Below are 14,978 nucleotides of genomic sequence, written 5' to 3'. Positions count from 1 at the left end.
GGCACGACAGGGAGCAAGGGGGCCTGTGACGCCCTCATGCCCTCTGGGCATCTGCAAGTTTCATCTCTGCTTCTCAGACACAAGGACTGCATCACTAGAGCAACTCACCCACCATGGAGAGTTCTTTAAAGAGAGTGATGGAACCTACACAAGCAGTCCGAGCTGCTCTGCCTTAGTTAGTCCGTGGGAACCAGGGTTTGGCCACTGCCGTTCTAACCCCTGGCGGGCAAAGTCCAGTCCCCATTCCCAAGGGCCCTTGTCACTAGCACCTGTTCCATAAGGATGTGACCCTCAGGTTCCGAAGTGCTGCCGTCCTGCTTGTAAGGCCAAGATAGCCCACAGTAGACACACCAGCAGCACCTGCTAAACCCAACAGTGAATTCGGAAAGCCCAAGAATGAACCTCACTCAGTCTGGACCAAGCTGGGCAATTCCCAAACCTCCATAGGCCTTGGCTTCTGCGAGCGTAGACTGGGAGCCACAGATCTGCCAGACGTGGGCTTGAGTATGCCTTAGTACCACCCACACTGCTGCTCTGTCTGCACACTGCCCTGCCACAAGATGTGTGCGAGTGGGAGGCGTGTGTGTGTGGTGTATGCACGTTGAGTGTGTGCGGTATGTCTGTAGGTGTGGGGGGGGTGCACACACGTACACATGGATGGGTACACACAGATATACACATCGAGGACAACTGACACACGTGGAAGTCAAGTAGAAAGAGCCTGAGATCTAAAAAGATAGACGTGTTCAATCAGCCTCCGGCATCCACTTAGTGTGCCTGGATAAGCCACCTAACTACTAGGAACATGAACGTAAGTCATCTTGTCTGGAAAACGTGGCTAATGACACAGGCGAGTCACCTCTCAGAACTGTCCTTGGGAATCAAACCAATTTTATCCAGCATGCACTTTTGAATATTAAATATATAGAGTCAAATAAATGTTTGTTATACAGCTGAATGAATAATGTTATGTGGTATTTCCTTTAGAAGTATAAAATATTATAAAAATATCAGGAATTTTAAGTATTGGCTTTTTAGATTTGCTCAAATTGTAATACATCCTGGGTTTGGAAAACAGAAAGGTGGGAATGGAGGAAAAGTAAAAACTCTCTTTTGAAATCTTATAAGGCACATGCAGCAGGTGTGGCAAGCTAATGGTGATGCAGGAGAAGGTTCTGAGAGAACCAACCTCCACATCTACACACAGGCCCACAGGACCCTGCTGGATACCCGCTCAGCGATGCCTCTCCAGCTAGTTTAGAATGACTGGTTGAGTCCCTAGGACCCACAGTGCAGATGGAATCCACCAGGCCCAGCACACACTGGCCTCAGGGCCCCCACTTCACCACCTTGAGTTCCTCCTGCTGTACAAGAGTCCGGATCCGGGAAAAGAGATGCTGCCTCATTAAGAAACAGAAAGTCTTTTATCATAATCAATGTTTCAATAGTAGCATTCACCAAAAAGTGGGCCCACCCCCTGCATCACACTTAATACATATTTTTGTGCTATGTTTGAGTTCGAACAGCTGGCTATTTACAGATTTTGACTGGGAAAATAATGCATGAACATATAAGAAAGTTCCAGATAAAAGTTGAAGTCTTGTAGCTCAACACCCGTGGGTTGTGTCCACTCTAGCACCACCTGGGCCCACAAGTTGGAGGCTTATGTGTCCCTTCTAGGGGCAGAACACAAGGAAATTCTAAATCCATGGGTTAAAAAAGGAAGGCTGGACTATTTTCCTTCCCAAAACTCACCTAGTTCTAGGAATTGGCAAACATTTCATAATTTGCTTCATGAAAACAAGTTTCTACCTTTACTAAAAAGAAAACGTGAAATTCCCATAATTCCCAGAGTCTGGAGGAAAAGGTATTTCAGAATCAAAGATGAAAAGCACATCTGCTAGTTATTTCGAATAGTCTTCCCAAGACATTTATCTTAATTCTTAGAAAAGCCCCTTATATTGCTTTGAGAAGAAGCAACTGCAAACTGCTAAACATAATTATCTTCTAATTAATACAGAAGAAGCAGCCGCCCTGACACACCTTCTGCTCTCCCTCCACCGTGAATGCTCCCTGACCCCAAAGCAGGAGAAATTAAGGGCAGGCATGTGTTTTCTCCAGTGCATCTAAATGGCCCGGTTCTGACCACAGCCTACCCTTCAAGGCACCCATGTCTCCATCACACAGACTGCCTCCACCTCAGCTGGGAGCTCAGCTTTTCAGGAGCAACAAAAGACGGGCAAAGGAGAAGTACTCAGGACTTTCAAAGAACAGCCACCTTGGGTGTGAGACCAGGAAGACACCCTTCACTCATTTCTTCATGCAGTGGAATCTTCACATATTTCAAGAATCAGCCCGAATGCCATCTTCTTTCCTCCACTGAGTGCCTCTGAACGCTCAAGGGGACCAGATGCCCAGGCTCTGAGCACCTTCACCAGGGAGGGTGGGCAGGCAGCCTGCCCGTGGGCCTCCTCACCCACTCCACCGGGCCACATGCACAGGGTGCACACTGGCCTTCAGGCCGCCCATCCCCTCACCCTGCCCAAGGCCCGGCCTCCCACAGGTCAAGCTGGCTTTGCTGGCTGAATGGATGAATGCTTTGAGATTCTTGCAATGGTCAAACATTCCTTGTAGGGTGATGGTTTTAAATGAAGTCCTAATTAACCAAATATTTTAAAGAGAAAAACACTTTCGTTGGTGCCAGTTGGGACTCTGAAATGATGTCCTCACAGATTTTCTAACTATAGTGGAAGTGAAGGTAAAAAGATCGACTGGGGCTTCCCTGGTGGCGCAGTGGTTGAGAGTCCGCCTGCCGAAGCAGGGGACATGGGTTTGTGCCCCAGTCCAGGAAGATCCCACATGCCACGGAGCGGCTGGGCCCGTGAGCCATGGCTGCTGAGCCTGCGTGTCCGGAGCCTGTGCTCCGCAACGGGAGAGGACACAACAGTGAGAGGCCCACGTACCACAAAAAAAAAGTTTGACTGAATGATTTCTTTGAGGAAGATCACAGTAGAACATACCATTAAGAAAAAAAGCAGTAAGCAATCACCATTTAAGTAATATTGAAAGTTAAATGTGTCCTATTTACTTTCACAAGCGCTAAACATATCAGTAGGCTGAAAGCACACAGCCCCCGATTTAACTGTTGGTTCCCATGCTGTACTACACAACAAGGCCCTTCATTTCACAGTATGAAAATAACACCACCATGAGTCACCACTGGGTAGCAAAGTTACTTCCCAGTTCTAGGGTTTGTTCTCACTGTTGCATTTGCTTTCTTCAAGGTCTCACTATGGCCTTACTGTGCTAGGGGTATATTGGATGAAGCAGCTAGGCATAAATCAATGGTTAAATGAGCAAAAACGGATGACAGGTTTCCCCCGCTATCCAAAAGCAGAGTGTTTCTATGAAACTTTTCCTGACCTGAAATGGCATAAATGAAGAAGCAACTACCTTACAACACATCTGGCAAGGGATGCACAAAAATAAATCTAGATAAAGCACAGATGCTCACACAGTTCAAAGCTACTTGATACAGAGATGCTGAGTGTGGTTCCCAGAGGAAGAGCTTGGTGGTGTCACTCTTTGAGATGTGCATTGCCTCTATTGCCGCTCGCTGCAAAACAAACGCTATTTTTGCTTTTTGCCTTTTTTCATAAAAGCAAAAATCCTCTTTGGATTTCTTTTGGTTAGCAAAAGTGAACGCAAAAAAATAAATAAATAAAAGTAAAAACAAAGTGGCATAAACTGAACTTTCGAAAAGTGGGGGATACCTATACTTCAGCACAATTTATCGATCAACTCTCATCAAAACACTCCCGTTTGTCTCCTGCTTCCCAGGTGAGAAAGCAGTTTGTATAAGGAACTAGTGATTCACGACTCATGTATTTTTATGCCAGTATTTTCCCCCATCAGGTGACCAGCCTGGATCTATAATATTTTTATGCCAAATGCTGTCTATTCTTTGGGGTAACTTAGAAGAAGTTTCTTGGAGAAGGTGGAGTTTGGCTTTAGGATTAAAGGTTGGGGGGATTCACACGCACTAACATCAGCACAGGCTTTCCTGGGTTTCAGGAAGATGGTCACAGTTGGGAGGATGTGATGTGCTCACTGACTGGCCGTGAGATGGGGGTATGCAGAGAGGCCACAAGTGGGCAATAAGGTCCTTACAGGAGACGGCCCACATGGTGGGGCGGGGAGACATGATGGCTGCATGGGGGGATTCCTGCTTGTGTTCTCTGAAGCCTGAGCCCTGCGGAAGCTTCCAGCACTGAGACAGTCTGCACTCTAAGTAAGAGCACCCTGGGAGGCCCCAGATGGGAGGGTGGGAGGCAGGGAGGTGGGACCACCCCCCCAAAAGAACCCAGCTGAGTGTGGGATGGTGGGGGCCACATGTCACAGTGGAGGAATCCCCAAGAGATGGGATACAGGAGGGAGCCTGTAAGGCCCATACCTCCCACAAAGAGTCTAGTGGGAGCAGGGTGGGAGTGGCGAGCCATGAACTAAGGGCACCAGGGACAATTACTGATGGCAGAGTGATGGAGGACACACATTTCACTTTGACTTTCTCAAAATTATGGTGTTTCTTTTAAAACTAAAGACGAGAAAAATCAAATGAGCAACCAACCTTAAGAACTCCATCCACTTCACCACAAATTTGCTGTGAGCCAACATTAACAAAAGGCACATTTATATAAAGATGGCTTTTTTTTTTTTTGGTAAAGTCTATCTTTAAGGTAACATGTAATTAAATTTTTGCTTTCAGAAATTTTTATTTGTGCTCATTTTCCTTTCCTTCTTGGGAAAACCTCAAACTCACTCATAGTTACATAGATGCACCATGTGCCTGAGAACAGTGCTCATCACCTGGATACACCGAGAGGCGGGAAGATGTTTCCATGACCACCGTTCATCTTTGGTCTAGCAGCACACAGTAATTTTTTTTTTAACATCTTTATTGGAGTATAATTGCTTTACAATGGTGTGTTAGTTTCTGCTTTATAACAAAGTGAATCAGTTATACAAAAAGTATGGAACGCTTCACGAATTTGCGTGTCATCCTAGCACAGTGGCCATGCTAATCTTCTCTGTATCGCTCCAATTTTAGTATATGTGCTGCTGAAGCGAGCACAGCACACGGTAATTTAAGCATGAGGACTTGTTGCTAAAAATCCTGAAGTAGAAACAAGAAGGGGATGGAAGATACTTTGCCCTCTTTCCCATGGCCTGTATTCTCAGTTCTGCCGTCGCAGAACTGGGTGGTAGATCCCGTCTGGCGGCCGATACAGAAGTGGTCTGCCTTGGGGTCACCCACGCTGCAGACTATATGCACTTCAGGTAGATCTAGGACATGTATGGTAAACCACCTGACATAAGAAATTAATTACAAGAATTTTTTTTCCAAAAATGACAATGTGCATTTTAGAATCTAGTTTTCAAAGTCAGGGTCTTCAACTAGAGATGAAGGCTTGATGGCAGTTTCCCCATCACTTAATGCTAACTCCCTGTGATCCATGTAAGTGTTACAGAGTGGGGGCTGAGAAATGAGGAGGCCAAAGCAGGAAAACTATCCCCGAACTCCTCATCTCCTGCAAACCTTCTAATAAGACCTGCTGCCGAAAGCCCAAGGGCCTGGTTCAAGTTTCCTTAACTTTCCTGTCTGTGGTTACCTGATAGTACAGCAGCGGGGTTGCCAGGAGACGGGGTGCAGGGATGAAGCCGTGGATGAATTACCAAATGGACAATTTGAGCCTGATGTGTCTGCACTGCTTAGAATTCAAAGCTGCTGGTAGGCAGTTCAAGAGCAAGCCAATCCTCTCACCTGCATATTTTAGGGTTCCTTTAAATCTGAAGATGTTCTGGGAAGTACACATCTATACTTGTTTGTTTTCAAAGTGTAACAATGCCCACAGAGCTCTGGGCACACAGACTGTTTTGCAACTTAAATATATAAGATGAAACTATGATTCTATGTCCACAGGGCTTTACCTCCTACCTGCCTACAACAAGCAATGTTTTTACCACAGTCTGAAAACAGAGCAAACAGTCCTGGCCAGGACTTACGAGACGAGGTCTCCCAGGTCTGATGGAAAAGGCTTCCACAGAAAGTACCACTACTGGGATCCAGGGGGTGACCACTGGATGGCCAGAAATTCATCTGCAAAGCCAGGGAGGTGAGGTATGGAAAGACGCACCATAATTATGCCTAGAAGCCAAGTGTAGCACAGCCTTCCCTTTAACTATACAGCCTGACAGAAGCAGAGAACTAACTGCCCTGATCTAGAGTCAGAACAAGTCTCCTAGCCATGACAACAGTGTGTGTTTAAATGAGGTGGAGGACATGTGTCATCCAGCAGGGGTCACAGGTGACCTGACACCACCTTAGCAGAAATTTCTCTTCACTTCACTAATTACAACCCATTAACAGCCTTAAGCCACCAGACAATGGGGTCCAGTGAGCATAGGTCCCAGAGGGGTCAGTGTGGGTGAACACAGGAGGCAGGGAAGGCCAGCATCAGGGACACTGCAGGAGCCCAGAAGGGAGCTGCCGGGATGTCCCAGGCAGACGTGGATCACTCGGGCTCTTGCAGGCTCTCTACAGATACAGAGCTGGGTGATTAAGAGGAAGACGGTCAGAGGCAAACTTTGCTGACTGGCCAGTTCCTGGCCACAGAGAGAGGGAAGCATCCCACCAAGACATACAGCAGAGTTGGGAAAAGAAAGGAGAGGAAAAAACTAAGAGAAACAGGAGATGAAGGCAGAGAGGGAAGAGAGAGGAGAAAGACAAAACGATCAGGGCAGGGCCTGGTCGTTTACAAGAAAAAAAATTTACAAGAAAAATATTAAAAAGCACTAGTGAGATTGTGGGGAGGAAAAGCTTCAGGGACCCAGAAACATCACAAGTGTCAGGGACACAGGGACAGTGTACATGGGTCATCGGACACACAGGGACCGACATCACACCTAATCCAGCTGTACCACAGCTCACTCCGCCAGTCACTGTGTCTCCCCAGGCCCAGCCCCACTGCTCTCCAGTCTGTGAGGCCGGGGAAACTGAGGCACGGGCTGGAAGATGCCAGCCAGCAGAGTGCACGGCATCATGCAGGACCTGGAGCGATGGTGATGCTTGCTCAGTGCCTGGTCCATGTTTCTCCCCACCCAGCTCCTCTGAAGTGGAAACAATTTATCAGGAGACATAGCGAACATTTACAGGAGCAAAGATGACAGCTGTAGTGCCTGCCTGACCCACTAAGAAAATGACGCCTAGGAGTTAGTTGTTTTTTTGTTTGTTTGTCTTTTAAACAGTTTCCTTAGTTTCTGACTATCCTCTGATAAAAAGCACGGTGTCAATCACACTTTAAAAATAAGTCAGGAAACAGGAACCTCACTCAGATTCTTACCGTGTTAAAGAACACTTCTGTACTTTGGATATCATGCCCTGTGCTGAGTACAAAGCTCGATTTGTTTCTGCTTTGTAATGTAGAGTGTTATGTTCTACCACTGCTACACAATCACTTTGAGGAAACATTACTATAAAAATAAATAAGTTTCTTTTTTCATTCAAAGCGAGGGAAAATAACAAGGACGCCCTAAGCACACCCACAAACCTTTTCCAAGAACACTTGTATTTGTCCCTGGGCTGGCAAGAATGTTTTGCTGATGATATCAAAGTCCTTTAATTTATCTACAATCAATCACACTTAAACAGTGAGGAAAAAATACTCATTCTGTTCCACTTTAAATTAAAACAAGCTATTTTTTGGGTACTAGGCTGTCTTTATTTTTCTTTGAACACAGAGGAATACGCTACTCTGAGACCTGGCTGTGGAAGGGCAGCAAAACACACTATTAATCTCTGAGTTGGAGTTTTAAAAAAGACAAAGTATAATTCCATTTTCAAAACTGATCGCCAACTTCCACTTCTGACCAAGTGGAATATACAGGATTTACTCTCCACTTTGAAACAAGTAAGAAGCTGGGACAAAATACATTTTAAAAACTGGTTTTCAGGACTTCCCTGGTGGTGCAGTGGTTAAGAATCCACCTGCCAATGCAGGAGACACGGGTTCAAGCCCTGGTCTGGGAAGATCCCACATGCCACGGAGCAACTAAGCCCGTGCACCACAACTACTTAAGTCCACGTGCCTAGAGCCCGTGCTTCGCAACAAGAGAAGCCACAACAATGAGGAGCCTGCCACTGCAACGAAGAGTAGCCCCCACTCACCGCAACTAGAGAAAGCCTATGCACAGCAACAAAGACCCAATGCAGCCAAAAATAAATAATTAAATAAATTTTTTAAAAAATGGTTTTCAGACACTGGACAGCAGGAAGCTGTGAGAGTGGAGCAATTGAGGTGAGCCCCACACTTGCCCTGCTTTATTGTCTGAAGGGTCTCAGGCTGCAGACAGGATGGGGAACCAGGCAGAGCCCTCAGTCTCCCCAAGCCGGTGGGGGAGAGAGCTGAGGGTCCAGGGAGACCAAGGCCGCTGCAGTTTGCAGGGCAGGGTGCCAAAAAGGGAGAGCTGCACAGAGAGGCCAGCTGCTCTGGAGACCAACCGAGGGGCCCCTGAGCAAACAACCCAAGGCCAGGGAAAGAACCACCTGAAAAAAAGCAAAGGAAAGATCTCTGAATTTCCCAGTGGTCCAGGAATAGTCTTTGCTGTCACCAGTTAGAGTAGTAAGTTTCGTAGTTCAAAGTGTACAGAAGTGTCCAACAGCTTATAAAGTAAAATTCATAACACTTGGCCTGGTGATAAAAAACCACAGGCATGCAAAGAAGAAGAAAGGTAATCAAGAAAATAAAAATCAAGCAATACAAACAGATGCAGAAATGATACAGATGACAGAATGAGTAGGGCACTAACATAGTTGTGACAACTATAATCTGTGTGTTCAAGAAACTACAGGAAAGATGAAATTGTTAAGTAGACATATGGAAGAGATTTAAAAAATAAAGACCCAAATCAAACTTCTAGAGTTGAAAACTACAAAGTCTGAGATGAAAAACCCACTGGATGAGATTAACAGCAGATTAGACATCTTAAAAGAAAAAAATTAATGAACTTGAAGACACAGAAATAGAAACTATCCAATATGAAAAATAGATTTAAAAAAAAGATGGGAGGGTATAAAAAGAACATCCGTAAGCTCTGGGACAACTTCTAGTAGGCTAATACATCTGAAATAGAGTCAGGGGGTGGGTGGGGGAGCAGAGAAAAATGGATGAAGAAATAATGACCAAAAATTTTCCAAATTTGATGAAAACTATAAATCACAGATTCAAAACACTCAATAAATCCCAAGTACAAGAACAAGAAGAAAACGACACCCCAGGCAAATCATATTCAAACTGCTTAAAAATCAATGACAGAGAATCATAAAAACAAAGAAAAAATACATTACGTACAGAGAAGCAAAGACAAGAATGATAAACTTGTCATTGGAAACACCAAAGCAAAAAAGACAGTGAAGCAACACCTTCAAAGTATTGAAAGAAAAAACTGTCCACCTATAATTCTACACCCAGTGAAAACATATTTTGAAAACAAAAAAGAAATAAAGACTTCTTCAGACCTAGAAAAATGGAAAGAATTCATCCCGGGTAGACCTGTACTCTGGGAAAGGAAATGGAAACCCTTCGGGCAGAAGGAACGTCACAGCAGGTGGAAATCTGCTTGCACAGAAGTGATGACAGGCACCAGAAACGATGCCCATCACCTGGTGTCAGCAATGACGTCTGCAGATCAACGCCTTTGGGTCTGCAGTCCAAATCCTCACTTGCCCTTTTCCTCAGGACCACCCATGCCAACCCGGGCCTCATTTTCCTGCGATTTTTTTAAGTTGCTCTGGAAAATACATGTTTCCTTGTGATCCCTGAGGTTTCCACGTCTTCAAGCTGGGCAGAAGGGAGTCTGTTACTTCGAAATATAAATGAATAAGCCTTCTTAAATTTCAATTAGGCCACTTTGGATTTCCCTTAAAACTATTTCTGGTTTGGGAACTTATTTTGTGTACAAAAAAGAGGAAATTCTTTTGCATTTCCATTTTTGGGGACAGACAGAAGATAAAGGCAGAGCCAGCCATATTAACCTGGTATTGTGAAGTTTGTCAGAGTCTGGGACCAATGTTCAAAAATTAATAGGAAAATGCACAAATATCTGCACTATTTGTGTAAGGTGTATACCTCCCAAACACAAAGTGTCCATTTGGCTTGTGAAGAATATGTATGCAAGAAGGTTCTCTCAAGAAGCTAGAACATCCTTTCAAGAAAAAAAGATATTACAGTTACATGTTTTGCTGTTTGCTAAAATCAATTTGATTAAATTGAACTCTCTCCACCCCCTCACCCTCTACCAAGTTGACGTTAAACCACTGAGCACTCAGAAGTTAAATTCCATAAAACACAAGCAGCTGTGCTCCATCAAAACAAAAACAAAAATTGACACAAATAGCTATTCACTTAACCCAATTAGTTGAGGTTATTGATCAGTTGAGATTATCAATACTCAAAATGATTAACGTAACCTCATATTCTAAACCAGGAGAAATCTGTGTGGCATCCTAGGGAGGGGACCCAGGGGAGGTGACAGGAGAACCAGAAAACTGCAGCCACAGATCGGCTACTTGCACATTTAGGCCTGTTTTCTCATTTCATAACAGCATTGATTTCTCGTTGCATAAAGGAGGGATTGTGGCTCTGCAACCATCTCAATGTTCTACTTTGGACACTTCTTAAATAGTACCTACAGAGTCAATGGCGGGCCTGTTCCATGGGAGTGTCAAGGTCTCAAACCAGTGGTCCACAATAACCTCTGCCTTCAGAGTTCAGAAAAAGAGACTTATAAAAAGACATTTATAAAAATCTTGATGTCTACTTTGTTGTGAAACTCAGTCAGCACTGCAACTGCACAGGAACAAGGGGCACGTCTTGGGGCCAGGCTGGCCTCTGCAGCATAGTATCGTCCATCATGGGGTCTGGGTGCCTGCACAGCCTGACACCTCGGGGGGACACACCCTTCTCCCATACACTCCCCTCAGCCCCTCCTAACAGCTCCTCTCACCCCCAGGAGTGGCCAGGCAGGAAGAAGATGAAAACTTAAATGCACCAACTTTGTTATCTATTAGCAGATGGTCTTAACATTGCAGACGGCAAAGAAGCTTAGAGCTCACCTCTTCCAACTCTCACCCGACACACCAGGTCACCTCTCCTGGTTATTACAGGACACGGGCTAAAACCAAACTCAGGAATAAATTCTGCAAACATCCTTTATTAAGTTTATTGTAATGATTAGATTCCACACATGTGAAAAGTGGCTTTTTCCAAGAAAATTATATTACGTTGGAAATGTTAAAAACAAAAGACTGGTTTTATTTATTAGCCATTTTCGAGGAAATGTTAACTTTACCAAGGAACTAGCTTCCCCTCTTAGGATGATACATTTTGCTTTACACAGGCTATTATTACCTTTGTGTTTTAAATTGATGGGTCAATTCAGTTCCAACTCTTGCAAATGAAAGGAAATTTTGCCTTTCCAATTCTAGGCTGATAATCTGAGGGTTACTCTGACAATTGTGTCTTATGGAAGGAATTTTAAGATAAGAAGGAAAACTATGTAAATCTCTTTTAAACCAGAAATTTCCATCATAGGGGATCTTATGATGGAAGACTTAAAATATTTCTAAAAGTGAGATATACCTGTTCCTTTATTATCAATAATAGTTAACATTTATAATTTAAAATGTTTGAAGTTAGTGAACAGAACTTGCAGGGCAATAAAACTTGTGATGAATAAAATGACTGATCTTATGTTGCTTTTCTGGTTTTGCTTTTAAATCAAAAGTGGGAAAATATGAAAAACCAAATGAACTCAAAATTTTTCCTTTCTGTGCCTAAAGAATATAATTGGTTTTATGTAAGGCAAAAATCCAGATTTCTGTTAATGATGGGCACAGTAAAAATAAATGAAATACAGAATTTTCTTAAAAAATATGTTTTTTAAGAGTATACATTGGTTTGATATTTTCAAAAATATTGCTATGCTTTTAATATCTCTTTAAAAGGTAACTGTCAACCATGCCACAGATTTGGTTACTTCTCTCCCTAACCTGCTACATCAAATACTATGCTACACAGCTCTGAGATAATATGACATTACGAAAAAATTTTAAGTGAGAAAAACTGATTTTTTTGTCTTATCTGTATGAATTTTTGAGGTGTGACCTATCTGCAAAGTGAAAAGATCTAAGATCTCCACATTTAGAGTATTATTCTCATTAGGAGTAGAAAAGCCTACTATAAGAATGGGTGTGAGGGCTTCCCTGGTGGTGCAGTGGTTGAGAGTCCGCCTGCTGATGCAGGGGACACGGGTTCGTGCCCCGGTCTGGGAAGATTCCACATGCTGCGGAACGGCTGGGCCCGTGAGCCGTGGCCGCTGAGCCTGCGCTCCGCAACGGGAGAAGCCACAACAGTGAGAGGCCCGCGTACCGCAAAAAAAAAAAAAAAAAAAAAAAGAATGGGTGTGAGAATTTCTGTTATAGCTTACTCTGGGCTACAAAAGGTGTGGGTCCCACCCTAGAATTTGATCATCTGTAGGAAAAACATTCTGCTCGAATTTTACAATCTACTAGTCTATGTAATCTATTTATAATGCAATTCTCCCTCTCTTTTTTTTTTTTTTTTGCGGTACACGGGCCTCTCACTGTTGTGGCCGCTCCCGTTGCGGAGCACAGGCTCCGGACGCGCAGGCTCAGCGGCCACGGCTCACGGGCCCAGCGGCTCCACGGCATGTGGGATCTTCCCGGACCGGTACACGAACTCGTGTCCCCTGCATCGGCAGGCGGACTCTCAACCACTGCGCCACAAGGGAAGCCCTCTCCCTCTCTCTTTTAACAAACAATGCAGTCCATAACCCACTAGAAGGTAAACCCTTATTTAAATAGATCAGTTTAATAGATCAATTTCCAACTTTGATTGCATGAAGACTATTAAAATACTATTCATTTTGGAAAATGAAAGTTCACATAACATACTTAATCTTACAAAAGTGTCTAAAAATGATGTATAAAATCATTTACTTCATAAGAACAACAACTGCCCAAATGCACACACACTACCAGCTCTTTCTTTTCTCCAAACTCTCTAGTCCACCCAGATCATAGCTGGGAGGACACTGGTCACCTCCATGGTTCAACTATCAGTTCATCTCTTCATAGATGGAAATCCAGGTGGGTGCACATTATTTGACCTTCCCAGGGTCAGAGTTCTTATCTCTAAAATGGGAACAAGACCAAATACGGCTCTTTAGAAGAAGGGTGCTAAAGAATTTGAAAGGTTATTTTTCGTAATTAAATGTAGAATGCTACGATGATGATAAAGTTCTACTTGTACATTCCTTTAGATGGAATATCTAATGTATTCATTTTTGTTTTTCACTATAAATTAGTTTTAATATTCTAGTAAACTGATTTTTCATTGAATTTGCTTGAAACAACTGGAAGATTAATTTACAAACACAAAAAGCCACCTAAAAAAGCATAATTAACCTATACCATTATTTATTTGATCTTAGGTTCCATTAAAATGAACCTTAGGGATAATTTTACATTGCTAATTTATTTTTATGCAAACAATATATAAAAATAAAAGTGTTTGTTCATTATGGGATACATTTAAAGCAAACTGAAACCAAATGAAATTTTAATGTGGGAAAATATAGGACAAACATTAATATATTTATTAATAATTTTTTATTAATAAATAATTTTTAAGACAGTAAATTAATATTAAACAAATATTTTTAAACAAAAGACACTAAAGGAATAGATCATACTATAGTGGTAAATATAAGTGGTAAATATAGTGGTAAATATAAATATATTCACATATAGATGAATATAAGTATGATAGAACTATCATGATATGATCATAATCAAAAACTTCAATGAAAGCGCCACATGCAATTGAACAGCATACTTCTACATCTGTAATCACGAGCTCAAATATCTGGGGGAGGGAGCTTGTCCAAGGAAGGCAGACCATTCACAATAGCACAAAAATTACAAATGTAAAGAAATAAATTTAAAAATTACTGTGCAGAATCTTTATGAAGGAAACGGCAGTGCTTTCTGAACAGCTTAAAAGGAAAACCTGGCTAATACGAGGACAACCATGGCCCTAAATGGAAACACGCTACACCATATTGATGTTGATTCTCCTTCTATCAGAGCAAGCCCAACCAAAACTCCACAGGGACATTTTTGGTGACATTTTTTCAACCCATTTATATTGGCTTGAAAATATTTCTAATATTACATGGAAAAATAAATGGGTGAAAATACCTAAGAAAACTGTGGAGTGATTTTTCACCACCACATGTTAAAATGTTTATAAATGTGCAAAGGAATATGCAGGGTAAGACTGGTGGTCTGGAGTAAAAAAACGAAAAAAATGAATACAATGAAAGTAGGATTTTAAATTGGTGAGGAAAAAAAATTCAACAAATTCTTCTTGGAAAATTTATTATATGAAGGGAAAAACATACTTTCTACCCTCACAAAATACACTGTAAAATGTTTGCGAGAAATTAAAACAAAATCATAAGGAAAACAAAAATGAATGTAAGTGACTATTTGATATTTCAGGGTTTGGAAGAACTTTATAAGTTAAAACGTATAAAAAACTAAAGATTGATATGACTATATGAGTTTTCAACTTTTATGTGTCAAAAAACACTCAACAAAACTGAAAGTAATGATTCAGTGGGAAAAATACCTGCAACATATATGCTAGATAAAAATTAATATACATGATGGTATATGTCTATATATCTTATAAATTTAATGAAAAGTAAACAATTATTTTTTTAAACTGGGGATAAACAGGTGATTCAAAAGGAAACATATAGCTAGTAACACTAAGGAAATAAGGTTCAATCTTACCATCAAAGAGACACAAATTGAAAATAAGAAGATGCCATTT

At 42.2% G+C, this 14,978-nt stretch overlaps 1 protein-coding gene and 1 non-coding gene across 2 annotated transcripts in view; both read right to left on the bottom strand.

Moving 5' to 3' along the window:
• ATP10A (ATPase phospholipid transporting 10A (putative)) overlaps positions 1-14,978 on the bottom strand; it is a 174,647-nt gene that overhangs the window by 119,685 nt on the left and 39,984 nt on the right. The window lies entirely within an intron of this gene.
• LOC115803939 (U6 spliceosomal RNA) lies at positions 5,025-5,131 on the bottom strand. Its single transcript, XR_004024747.1, has one exon. It is a non-coding gene; the product is annotated as a U6 spliceosomal RNA (small nuclear RNA).

Source organism: Delphinapterus leucas, chromosome 2, assembly GCF_059928025.1.
Source record: "Delphinapterus leucas isolate spDelLeu-1000000601 "Yukka" chromosome 2, BTC_Dleu_Yukka2, whole genome shotgun sequence".
Classification (NCBI taxonomy): domain Eukaryota; kingdom Metazoa; phylum Chordata; class Mammalia; order Artiodactyla; family Monodontidae; genus Delphinapterus; species Delphinapterus leucas.
The sequence above is the reverse complement of the archived record's forward strand: the minus strand, read 5'-3'. Positions and strand labels throughout refer to the sequence as shown.